Here is a 12,858-nt window from a genome sequence, read left to right on the forward strand (position 1 = left end):
TGGAGGGGTATATGGTTCGTGAAAAAAAGCCAAAAACAGACAATTCTAAAAAGTCGGGAAATGTACATGCACTATATAAATTTAATTTTGAAGTCACTGCTACGATACTGTTGATTTTGTCCTCTTTAAACTATTGGTCATAAAAACAGATGACCTTAAATCATTTGCCCTATACATTTCAGAGTTTTTAAAGGACACGGTGGCTGAGTAGTAAAGTGCTTGTCTTCTTAACCGGAGCTCCAGGGTTCGAAGCCTGGTGAAGAGAGCCTCTGAGTCAACCCAGCCCTTTCTCTCTCTATATATATATAGTTCGTCCAACGTGGTTCGATGATGACCACTTTGTCATCCAGGGGGAGCTAAGGGCTTTGCACTGGGGTTTTATGCCTCCTCGTGTGGCTGGTGAGACCTAATGTGAGCCCGGAATGTTCGGCCGCACACTGGACAGGTTATTCCAGCTCTAATGGGTACTACACATTAGTTTGTTTTTTTCAGAGACGCGTTCATTTTCAGTGCAGCTATATTGCGGTTGCATCCACGATGTTTTTTTTGCGTTTTGTTTCTTTTTGCATCAATACTGCTGTTATAGCAATACTGCTGTCATACACTACCGTTTATTATTGCAGCGATACTAATGCTGCTGTTGTTGCAGCAACTCCGGCACAAAGCTAACAGGTCACGGGATTTTCCAGTTTTCTCGGAAAGAAAATATGGAGTTGAAGCTAGGTGCTGAAACAAATGCGATACATACATATATTAGAAAAACTTGGTCCCTGGTGCTGCTATCCATTTATGTCTAATATATGTATTTCTCAGAAAGAACAAAATATATCAAAGAATCTTTCAAATCAGTTGTGGTAGTTGCGACCTTGCAACGCGATTAGCCAAGCAGGAGGGTTTCTTAGTTTGGGTTCTACACCTCTAAATGTCACAAAGCAAGTGCATTCTAATTCTGCTATAACCAATTCAGCCCAAAAGATCACCGTCAATGAACACTCCCTTTACCTGGTAGGTCACTTTATATATCTGAGAAGCATAGTGTCAAATAACACGTCGCTTTCAAGGGAAGCGGATAACGCCTGGTCAGGGCCAGAAGTGCTTTTAGACGCCTCCAGGCATGAGTTTGATGAGTAAACCCATTTTCACAGTGTTGTATACTAGCTATGTATATGTCGGTTAAACGGGTAAACCCCATTTTCATATGCCCCATAGTCTACTTTCATTTTCGTGGAAACTTATAAAGCGTTGATGGATCATCTACAGTTCTAAGCCCAATGCAATAGATCAGAGATACACAACCTAAGGCACGCGGGGGCATATCTGGCTAGTTGTATATAAATCCTCAATCAACGAGGAAATTAAAGATGGCAAATATTTAAAGTAGTGGTAAAATCACTTGGCCTTCGAACTGAGTGGTTCTGGTTCAAGACTGGCTTCGGTTTTTATTACGACGCCACCCAGCTCTAGTGGTGACAGTATTTGGGAAAAGTTAAGGCGGTTGGTCGCTGTGCTGGCCTCATGACACCCTCTTTAACTGTTGGTCAAAGAAAGAGATGACCTTAACATGATTTGCCCTATAGATTTCAGTGTTTGAAACGGGTACTCTGAGACGAGGTGGCCGAGTAGTAAAGCGCTTCTTAACCGGAGGTCTTTGGTTAGGATCTTAGTGAAGACTGGGATTTTAAATTTTGGAATCATTGGTAAAATCATATGGCCTTCAAAGTCGTAATGCAGGTTTAAGACTGGCTTATGAATTTTGAGATTTATTATGACGCCACCCAGATTTAATGGGTCCCTGCCATTAGTTGGAGAAAAGTATATTGTGGTTGGTCCTTCTGCTGTCCACATGACACGCTCGTTAAACGTGGGACACAGAAACAGATGACCTTTACATCAGCTGCCCTATTGAGCTCAAAGTCTTAAAGGGAAAGTTTAAAAGAGGAAAGTTTTTGAATTGGTCACACAAACGTTTCAAAAGTATCATATTCTTTCTTCTTATTTAAACTTAACCTTTTGTTGTTGATACTACCATACACAGTGCTCCTCTCAGCACGAGCGTGCGTGCGTGCGTGTGGCATGTTCAGTTTCGCTAATCTGTTACTAATTAAAGATTGTGCTTTATGTTGCGCGCGGCCTCAGTGTCACAAGAAACATTTGTCTGCCGTAAATTCACTTGCACTGACCACCAACGAACCAGCGTCCATCCAGTGGTCAGTGTCCAGTTCTTGCGTTGGTGATAAAGGGGGAGGGGGCGACGCGAGAAAGTGGGAGCGGGGGCAGTCGAAGACGTTTGATGGTTTATTTATAACCGGTGCCTGTCTGCCAGGGGCGGAGATGACCGCTTGATTTATTGAGCAAGATGACCTTGATGGTGTGGTACACACGTGTGTTTGTGTGCGTGTGTGTGGTTTAAAGGAAGGGATGACTGACCACTGCAATTTTTATTTTTCCATTAAAGTGTCCCAAATGACGAAGGGGGCCCTGAGATAAAAACAGCATGCGTCGACGATTTCCTGACACTGACAAGTGTGCGCGGACAATGCGAACCATAAATTAAGAGGGACCATATGCACTGGTCAGTCTTTAATTAATGTTGTTGTTTTTTTGTCAACTAATGAATAGCTTAATTAAGTATGTATACTCCAGCGAAGAATAATCTTAGTCATGGATTCTAAACATGCAGTTCACTATGTCCACAGAGATTCTCGCTATCATAAAATATGCTGGGTCAGTGATAGGGATTTTTTTGTTTTGTTTTGTTTTAGGACCTTTTTAGTGAAACCCAAATATTAGGTTAATTTAGGATTCTAGCTTCTTACTTGGTTCTATTTTTAGACTTATTTCATGTGATGTTTTGAACTTAATAGAATTTAGTGACTGATTTTTTTTTTTCATTTTGTTTATTTTAGGAGAGATTTTAATATTAAACCATAACTCGCCCCAGCGCAGCCAATGGGGGGTTTTGAGTTAAAAACCCCTACCAGGGGACTTTGCGGTTAAGCCCCCCTCTTCTATAAAAAAAAAGAGGTTTCAGATCACCTCGGAGAAATGAAATTTAAACGTTTCCGCCCAGCAGACGACAAACGTTTGTTTTTAAATCTTCTAAGCCAACAGATCTTGTAAGTCATATTAAAATTTACATCTACTTTTGGAAAGATATTTAGTAAGAAAGTGCCTTCAAGTTCCTCGGACGAGAGATCTCCGCCAGGTAACCTAACCGTTGACCAAGTCTGTCGTCTGCTCAAAACTTCAATGCCGTTCCCTCCCTTAGACATCATTCAATGGCGCCCTTAGACAAAGGCGCCCCCGAGACAAAAGTTTCGCATCAGCGCGTGTTAATTAATTGCTATCGGTGAAGGATAAAGTGATGATGAGGTGGCCAGGGCGCTGGTGGAAACGGCGGGGTGCCGCTTGGTTCCCCCTTAGCTGCGTGATTGATGCAAAGTTGGTTCAAAAAATACTATAATGAAAGTTATTCTTTTGGGACTCATGCGTCTTTCTCTTTCTTTTTCTTTCTTTCTCTTTTAGTTTGGTTTTTTTTCTCTTATATTTTCTTTCATCATTCATTTTTTTTCTCTTATTTCGACATTCTCTCTCTCAATCTAGGTCTTAAATATTTTTATATCAAACTTTTTCTGTCTGCCACTTTCTGTCTCTCCCTCTCTTTATCTTTCTTATCTAATCTTATCTTATCTTATCTTATCTTATCTTATATAATACAGACGTTACTTCAAAAAAGAAGATGATTACGTCCTACGCGTCATGCATTTAGTTATGCATATTAACCAATGACTTAAATTCTGCCAAGTCACTGGTTTTCCTGGCTAGCTCAGGCAACCCATTCCATGCTCTAATAGCACTAGGGAAGAGGGAGTATTTGTACAAATTTGTCCTAGCATATGGGACGAGGAATGTGCCTTTATCTTTGTGTCTTTCAGAGTATTTTATTAAATTTTGTTTTTGTATTTGAAGATTATGGTTCAGTGTTTTATGTATAGTGGCTACTTTACTTTTGAGTCTTCTGTCCTGAAGGCTTTCTAAATTTAGTGATTTTACTAAAGGTGTTACTCTAGTCAAATGTCTGAATATTCGTGTGTTATGAATCTTACTGCTCTATTTTGTGTCTGTTCCAGTTTCTTAATGTTTTCTTGAGTTGAGGGGTCCCAAACGGAGGATGCATATTCTATTATTGGCCTAACCAAGGTTAAATAACATTTTAGTTGTATGTTCTTATTTGATTTATAGAAATGTCTTTTAATAAACCCTAATGTTTTGTTTGATTTTTTTTCTCTTTCAATCTCCCACCCTCTCTCTCTCTTTCTCTTAAACTTTCAGCCTATTTCAAAATATCTCTATAGATTTCTTTGTTTCTTCATGTCTCTTTTAGTCAGTCTTTTTTTTTTTCTACTTATAAATCTCTCGCTCTCTTCATTTGTTCCCTCACTTTTGCTGTCTCTCCTTTTAAATATGTCATACTTTTTTCTCCTTAATCGCCCTCTTTCTCCCTTTCTCTCTTTGTCTCTCTATTTCTTTTTCTTTTTTTCTGTCTTCCTCTGTCTCTCTTTATTTTTCTCTCTCTATTTCTGTCTCTCTTCCTATCTCTCTCTTTCTCTCACTCTCTTTGTCTCTCTATTTCTTTTTCTTTTTTTCTGTCTTCCTCTGTCTCTCTTTATTTTTCTCTCTCTATTTCTGTCTCTCTTCCTATCTCTCTCTTTCTCTCACTCTCTTTGTCTCTCTATTTCTTTTTCTTTTTTCTGTCTTCCTCTGTCTCTCTTTATTTTTCTCTCTCTATTTCTGTCTTTCTTCCTATCTCTCTCTTTCTCTCACTCTCTTTGTCTCTCTATTTCTTTTTCTTTTTTTCTGTCATCCTCTGTCTCTCTTTATTTTTCTCTCTCTATTTCTGTCTCTCTTCCTATCTCTCTCTTTCTCTCACTCTCTTTGTCTCTCTATTTCTTTTTCTTTTTTTCTGTCTTCCTCTGTCTCTCCTTATTTTTCTCTCTCTATTTCTGTCTCTCTTCCTATCTCTCTCTTTCTCTCACTCTCTTTGTCTCTCTATTTCTTTTTCTTTTTTTCTGTCTTCCTCTGTCTCTCTTTATTTTTCTCTCTCTATTTCTGTCTCTCTTCCTATCTCTCTCTTTCTCTCACTCTCTTTGTCTCTCTATTTCTTTTTCTTTTTTTCTGTCTTCCTCTGTCTCTCTTTATTTTTCTCTCTCTATTTCTGTCTCTCTTCCTATCTCTCTCTTTCTCTCGCTCTCTTTGTCTCTATATTTCTCTCTCTCTGTTTCTCTTTCTTTCTTTTTCACTCTTTCTCTCTCTTTTTCACTCTTTCTCTCTTTTTCACTCTTTCTCTCTTTTTCCATGTCTCTTTCTCTCTTTTTCACTCTTTCTCTCTTTTTCACTCTTTCTCTCTTTTTCCATGTCTCTTTCTCTCTTTTTCACTCTTTCTTTCTCTCGCCCCTCTCCCTTTCGTATTTACCCTCTTTCTCTCCTCCTCGCGCTCAGAGTACAAGTTATTTAGAAAAAAAAATATACAGGCAGACCTTGGAAAAGACATAGCACAAGAAAGAAAGAAAAACTTCTTTTACTCAAAAGTAATTAAACAACATAGGACACTCCCTCCCCATGTCACATCATTTGATATTACATGTCATAAAAGTTGTTAGTTGGTAGCTATAGACTGCAACATGTCATAAAAGTTGTTAGTTGGTAGCTATAGACAGCAACATGTCAAAAAAGCTGTTAGTTTGTAGCTATAGACAGCAACATGTCAAAAAAGCTATTAGTTTGTAGCTATAGACAGCAACATGTCAAAAAAGCTGTTAGTTTGTAGCTATAGACAGCAACATGTCAAAAAAGTTGTTAGTTTGTAGCTATAGACAGCAACATGTCAAAAAAGCTGTTAGTTTGTAGCTATAGACAGCAACATGTCAAAAAAGTTGTTAGTTGGTAGCTATGGACAGCAAACCTAAGTCCTCGTTGGAGTAATATTTTCTGAATAACATTTGGATTTTAGTTCAGCAACTATTTGGTGAAATATAATTTTTTTTTTAAATGTCTTTCTAAATTTTTAGTTTTTAGATTTTCAAATATGGCGGGGAAATAAGTATAATAGCTTGTTGGTACATCCTGTATCCAGAATGAAGGAAATGTCGATGAGATAGATTTTATGAAAAGCTGTATGTTTATTTGTGTGCAATTCTAGCAAAATATAATATTCTGAGTTCTTCCATTTGTAAAATAAATACAAAATGTCAATGTTGAAGCACCATACTTTTCACTCGAGGACTTCAAGCTTAGTTCAAAACAATCGAGCAACTAGCGGTAATAATGGAGATTTGATACGAAGATCAAACTGCCGCGCAATTAGACATTGTTGAATTTATAGCTCATATCTTTCTAGTTTTTTTTTTTTTTTTTTAAATCAAGTTGGCAACAGTGAAGTTTAATTTAGTGGCATTGACATTCTTTAGTTGTTCTTGAAAATCTCCAATGTAATAACTTACACTTCTTGCTAGCTAAATTTAATTAATTTCGTCCCATTAATCGATCACTTAAGAGACCAATCAATATCGGTAAAGCGCTTGGCTATAAGATCTATAATCTCCTTAAATCCGAACCGGAGGTCCCGGGTTCGAATCCTAGTAAAGACATGGGATTTTTAATCTGGGGATCTTTGCCCGCCTCTGAATCCACACAGATCTAATGGGTACCAGACATTAGTTGGGGAAAAGTAAAGGCGGTTGGTCGTTGTGCTGGCCACTTGACACCCTTGTTAACCGTAGGCCACAGAAACAGATGAACTTTGCATCATCTGCCCTATAGATAGCGAGGTCTGAAATGGCAACGGTACTTTATTTAAGATATCAATCCACATTTCTAATCCTAGAATTCTAGTCTTTGCGCCCTTCATTTCATTAACCCTCCCCCCCCCCCACACCCAATCACACCCACACTCTCACAAACTCTCACACACTCTCACACACACAATCTCTCACACACGCACACTACTTCCTTGGGGTCTATATTTATCATTTTCTCTCGAGAAACGGAATCAAGAAAAAAAGAAGAAAAAAAAAATTTACACATGGCGACTATTACTTTGTTTTATATTTAAAGTCTCGCTGGGAGGTCAAAGTTCATGTCACCAATAATAGGAGGGGGGGGGGGCAGAGATGAAGAAGACGAAGTAGAAGTGGGGCCGCCCCTGGGGGGGGGGGGGTTAAAAGAGTTGGGACTGTAATGGATGACAAAAGAAAGTGGCTGAAGATGGAGAAGACTATTCAAATGAAAAAGTTTGCGAGAGGACTAGGACAGGTTTTTTTTTTTTAGGAGGTCCGTTTATCAAACATACACACACGCACGCAAAGTATTGGCCAGGGACAAGGTCCTGAAGGGAGGTGGGGAGGGGGTGCTCTTTGGGTGGGGGGGGCACGTGACCTTGAACGTGATTTATGCCGACTGTTGGCACCATGCCGCCCGGCATAATGAAGTGATAATGTATTTTGTTGTTAAACTTCCGGGGTTTTTTTACTCTTATTCATTCGCATTTCACTCTTCCTCCTTCCTTCCTCTCTCAGTCACTTTCTCTCTCTCTCTCTCTATCATCTTCTATCTGTCTCAGGGGTTCTTAACCTGTGGGTCGCGACCGATTTGGGCGTCGAATGACCATTTAAGACAATCAGAAATTTAGTATTTTTTTGTCCATTTTTCTTTAAAAGTTGTTTTTTTTTTTTTTGGGCATACGATTTCTTAAGTGTTGTAACAAGCACATTTGTACCTTAGAAGGTATACATTAAAAAAAAACAAAAAACTTTCACCCTTTTTATTACACTAAATACAATCATATACAGCTTTTTCTATGGAAATACAACAATGAAATATAGACATGCACTTACAATATGATTATGATTTTAAAACAATAGCAAAATCACAATTAGGGTCTAGCTAGGTCTATGAACGAAATAAATTTTACGGTGGAAAATCGTAGTAGGGGTCGCCGCCTAGTGGAGAATCGTAGTAGGTGTCGCCGACCTAAAAAGACTGAGAACCACTGATGTATCTGGTAAACTGTCTACCTTTTTCCCGATTAAAGTACTATTTCTTTCTAAATGACTATCTTTTTCTCTCTCGTCCTATCTCTCTCTCTAGCTTTCTCTCTCTCTCTCTCCCTCTCTTTCTCCCTATCTCTCTCTTCCTCTCTCTCTCTCTCCCTCTCTCTCTTTCTCCCTAGCTCTCTCTCTCTCTCTTTCTCCCTAGCTCTCTCTCCCTCTCTCTCTTTCTCCCTAGCTCTCTCTCCCTCTCTCTCTCTCTCCCTCTCTCTCTTTCTCTCTCTCCCCCTATCTCGCTCTTTCTCCCTAGCTCCCTCTCCCTCTCTCTCTCTCTCTCTCTCTCTGTTCTTCTTTTCTTTCTAGCCGTTTGAAGATTGAATTCGATTATGAACACAAAAGACCAAGTTAAAACGATTATGAACTTTAAACCAATCATGAACGACAGAGACTCTGCCTGCCCAAACAATGAAATCCTTGTCGTGAAAAGGGAGCGCAGGGTGGCGGGGGGGGGGGGGCCAGGGAGGGACAGCAAACTATCATTTTGTTTTGTGTTCAGCTTTCCGCGTACAGACCAATGAAGCGTGGTCAAGTAATAGTGTTGCTGACAACATTAGCCTCATCTTCTCACGCTGACACCATACGCCCCCCTCCGGCACCCCATCAATGCCTACCCCTTGCAAGCTTCATCTCGTCTCCCCCCCCCCCCGCCCCAACAAACTCAACTTGATAACGGAAGTGATGTCATCATTCCGGCACAGCGAGACGCTCACTTTATCTTCACGCGCTTTGCCTTGCAAGACATTGATCGTCTGCCAAACAAGTTTGGAAACATGGCCCTCCCAATTTACGCCCCTGACTATTATACGCCCCATGGAAATATAAATCCCTAAATCTAATCCGAATCTCAGTCTACGCCCTCCTCTAAAACCTCGCCTCATCGCAATCTGCATTTTCATTCTCGATTGTCGAAACAAAGAAGAGAAACAAATCGCGACCTCTGACCCTGTAGGTCAAATGACGATTGATAGATTTCAAATGTCATGGTCAAGTGAAATTGAAGATCACGTCATCAACTCTGAATATTAAAACGTTTCCAGAATCTTTCATTTTGTTGACTTCATGCGTTTTATTACAGACGGTAATATTCAAGTGTGGCCAGGATTTTTATCTAAAAACTTTAGAAAGACCAAATGAAAAAAGATTCAGAGTCCAAACAAGAACAAATTTGTATCTGAAAGTTTAAGTAAATCTTAAATCATCTAACTCAGACTTAATTTTAGATAAGAAAAACAATATTTTTTTTATAACTTTGAGGTAATATAATTAATTAATACCTTGAAAATATTAGTTTTGACAAAGCAAGGTTATATTTAAACCAATACCTTTTTTAACTAACATAAGATAGAACTGATAGATACATTTCCAATCATTTATTATTATTATTTTTTTTTTTTTTTTTTAAAAGGAAACCTCAGAATTTGCGCTATTCAGTTTTAGCTTTATCATCATAGGAATCCTTGGGTTTTATGCCTCTTTTCTTTGCCTCTTTTTTGGGCTTTATATGCCTCTTTTATGGGCCATCTTGCCTCTTTTGTGGGCTTTTTTTTTTTTTTTTTTTTTTTTTTTATTAATATGTTTTTATTTGTGAGTTACCATAATTCACAAGTATTAAATCATAAACAATTGAAAAGTGATTAACCTAAAAATATAATAACAGTAATAGAAATATTATTTAATATCAAAGACATACTACCTAACCAATGAACCCCCTAAAGACAGAAAAATGATACAAGTATACTCTACTCCAGAACAATCAACACAATATCAGATATCCCTGACCCCCAACACCCTATTTCTGAAAAACTACATGAGCATTATACAGGTATATGAAATCAAACTAGATAATTCTCTACCCTAAAGTCCATTATTTTTCTAAATGTTAATTCCAAGTGATTAGGATCAAACACCTTATTATTATGTAGACATTTGAGCCAGGTAGCCCAAACAAGATTCCTGTATTCGGAAACAATAATCAAGTTAAAGTTATGTATCTTTTTTTACCCCTTTGAAATCTAACTCTCTGAACATATTCTCCCAACTAAAGAAAATCATTATGCCTTAATGTATATGTTATTGTACATTGCTGCACAACAGCTTTTATAAATATGCATAACGAGATGAAATCCTTCGTATTTACTATAGTTTGATAGACTATACAAAAGTTCCCCACTCTGCGTGCAGCCGATGTAGCTTAAGGAATGACCCGATACAGTTTAGCAGCAGTAGCACTGCAGATTCTGCTTGAATTCTAATGCAAGCTGCCTGTAGGGTCACCGAGACACCGATCCTGATTTTTCCTCATGGTTTAATCCAATAGATACTTATAGATAGATAGATAGATAGATAGATAGATAGATAGATAGATAGATAGATAGATAGATAGATAGATAGATAGATAGATAGATAGATAGATAGATAGATAGATAGATAGATAGATAGATATTTAATTCCACTCTACAAGAATAAAAAAAGTTTAAATCAAATAGAAAATTGTCAACATAATTGCACGAAATAGGTACTTTGATTAGGTAATAATGTCCATCTGTCGAATGACAGTGGTAAACCAACTCATGTCCAGCTTCAGTGACCACTGGCCTCTTCAACAGATGTTCTGCTTGTGATGTTCTGCTCTGTTCTGTGATGTTTGGTCCTGTTAGCTGTAACGTACGTCCGACACTTACGTCCTGTGTACCCTGAACCAGAAATAATTGTGTACAGTAAGGGTTCAGAAAGAGAGGGCGCACCGGGAGGCTAATCGGGTAGAGGGAACGAGAGGGGCGTCTAATCATTTCCTTTCTAAACGCGCCAGCTGGTCAGATGATCGACCACGCTACACTTTTTTTCCACAAAAACCTGAAGTTAAAATAGATGGCCATTTGTCCGTCCGATCCATCATTCTCGCTTTTTAGCCATATTGAGTCGACGGCGTTCTAAAGCAGGGGTTCTCAACATGTGGATCGCGACCCTCTTGGGGGGTCGATTGACCATTGGCCAGGGGTCGCTTAAGACCATCGAAAATATGGATTGTTATTGTCTACTTTTCTATTGCTGTATGTGTGTGTCGGGGGGGGGGGGGTCGCGGCAGAGTGGGGGATTGTAAAAAAGGGGTCGCCGAGCTTAAAAGGTTGAGAACCGCTGTTCTAAAGCTTTGTGAGGGTTTCAAAACATCTGCACGCTATAGCAAATAATTTTTTTTCTACTTTAGATGAGTCTTTACTTACACCACAGACTGACTAGGTCGCCTTAGGTCATTGTCTGTATTGGTCATTGTTTTAATTGACCGTAAGATTAGTTATGAAATTTCGGATAGAAATGAAGAAATAAAGTCTTGCAGCGAACAGGGCCCAAACACCATACAATCCCGCGGACAGCGCAGACCACACAATCTGGAGTCACTGTCACTTATTAATAGTTTGCATCTCCATTGTCTAGTTAGGTCATGTCTAAACAGGTAATTGTCTTAATAGGCCAGTGTCTAAATACGACCACTTGCGGACAATGGTTATGCCTGCCCTGGATGTGGCAAAATATGTAGGTCACAGCTGGGGCTGCTCATCCACGGGAAATACTGCATTCCTCACTATTCTTCGGACTCGAAGACAAGCCTTATTATGTAGGTCATTATCTAAATAGGTCATTTTCTAAATAGGTCACTCTCTATGTAGGTCATTATCTAAATAGAGTTTTTTTTTCTAAATAGGCCATTTTTTAAATAGGTTATTGCCTGAATAGGTCGATAGGTCATTGAGCCTGTGTAGTAATTAAGTCAATGAATGTAATACGTTCATAGCGTCAATAAAGTTCCCATTTCAGACCTTGAGATCTATAAGGCAGATGATGTTAAGGTCACCTGTTACAGTGGCCTTCGATTAACGAGGATGTCTTGAGACCAGCACAACCGCCTTTACTTTTCCCCAACCAATGGCAGGTACCCATTTGAGCTGAGTTGACTCAAGAGGAACCCAAAAGATCCCGAAATGAAAAAAATCCCAGATTTGACCAGGATTCGAATTCGGGACTCTGGTTCGGAACCCAAGCGCTGAGGATGTTCGCCCTCTGAAAAAAAATCTTCATCGACCAAAACCACAGAAACCTGCCGACCACTTCACGTTTTCAAGCATTGAAATTAATTTCAGCTCCAACAGATCAAATCAAATAAAAGGGGCGCCTCCCGAGCCACAAGCCCCTTTCTTTAAGTTTTCTCTTTTTTGTTATCAGGGCGCCTCGCTTGTGTGTATGTGTGGAGCTCTTCCCCCTAGTCTAAGTTTTCCCTAGTCTTTTTGTTCTTTTTTTTTTTTTGGCGTTGCTGTTTCCTCCGCGCCCTACGCCTTGGCGCCCACCCTTCAACTAACAGTCCCACTAACTGTTGTTGATACAATGGCTTTAGATAGTGTTTGCACTGAGCGCTTTGTCCTGCGTTATCTCCCGCACTGTTTCCCGCACCAGTGTGCCAGCGCTATCTTCAGACGATTGCATTCATTGAAGAGCGGGAGAAAGCTCTTAAACAGATGCTTCGCTAAACTCGTCCACCTCAAAGGAAACTCCCTGGGTAGTGTCCGAGTTTATTAACACCCTCTTCACACCCATTTCAGGTCACTCTGTTTATAAACAGACTCTGGCCTGACCTGCTTTCCATAAATTTTAACTTAATGGACACATTGTGAACGTTTTTAGGACACAAACTGTAGCAGCGAACGTTCACAAAGACGGCAATCAATGATCCATTCTTTAAGGGAAGTAAATAAACATGATT

The sequence above is a fragment of the Biomphalaria glabrata genome, chromosome 4 (assembly GCF_947242115.1).
Source record: "Biomphalaria glabrata chromosome 4, xgBioGlab47.1, whole genome shotgun sequence".
NCBI classification, from domain to species: Eukaryota; Metazoa; Mollusca; class Gastropoda; family Planorbidae; genus Biomphalaria; species Biomphalaria glabrata.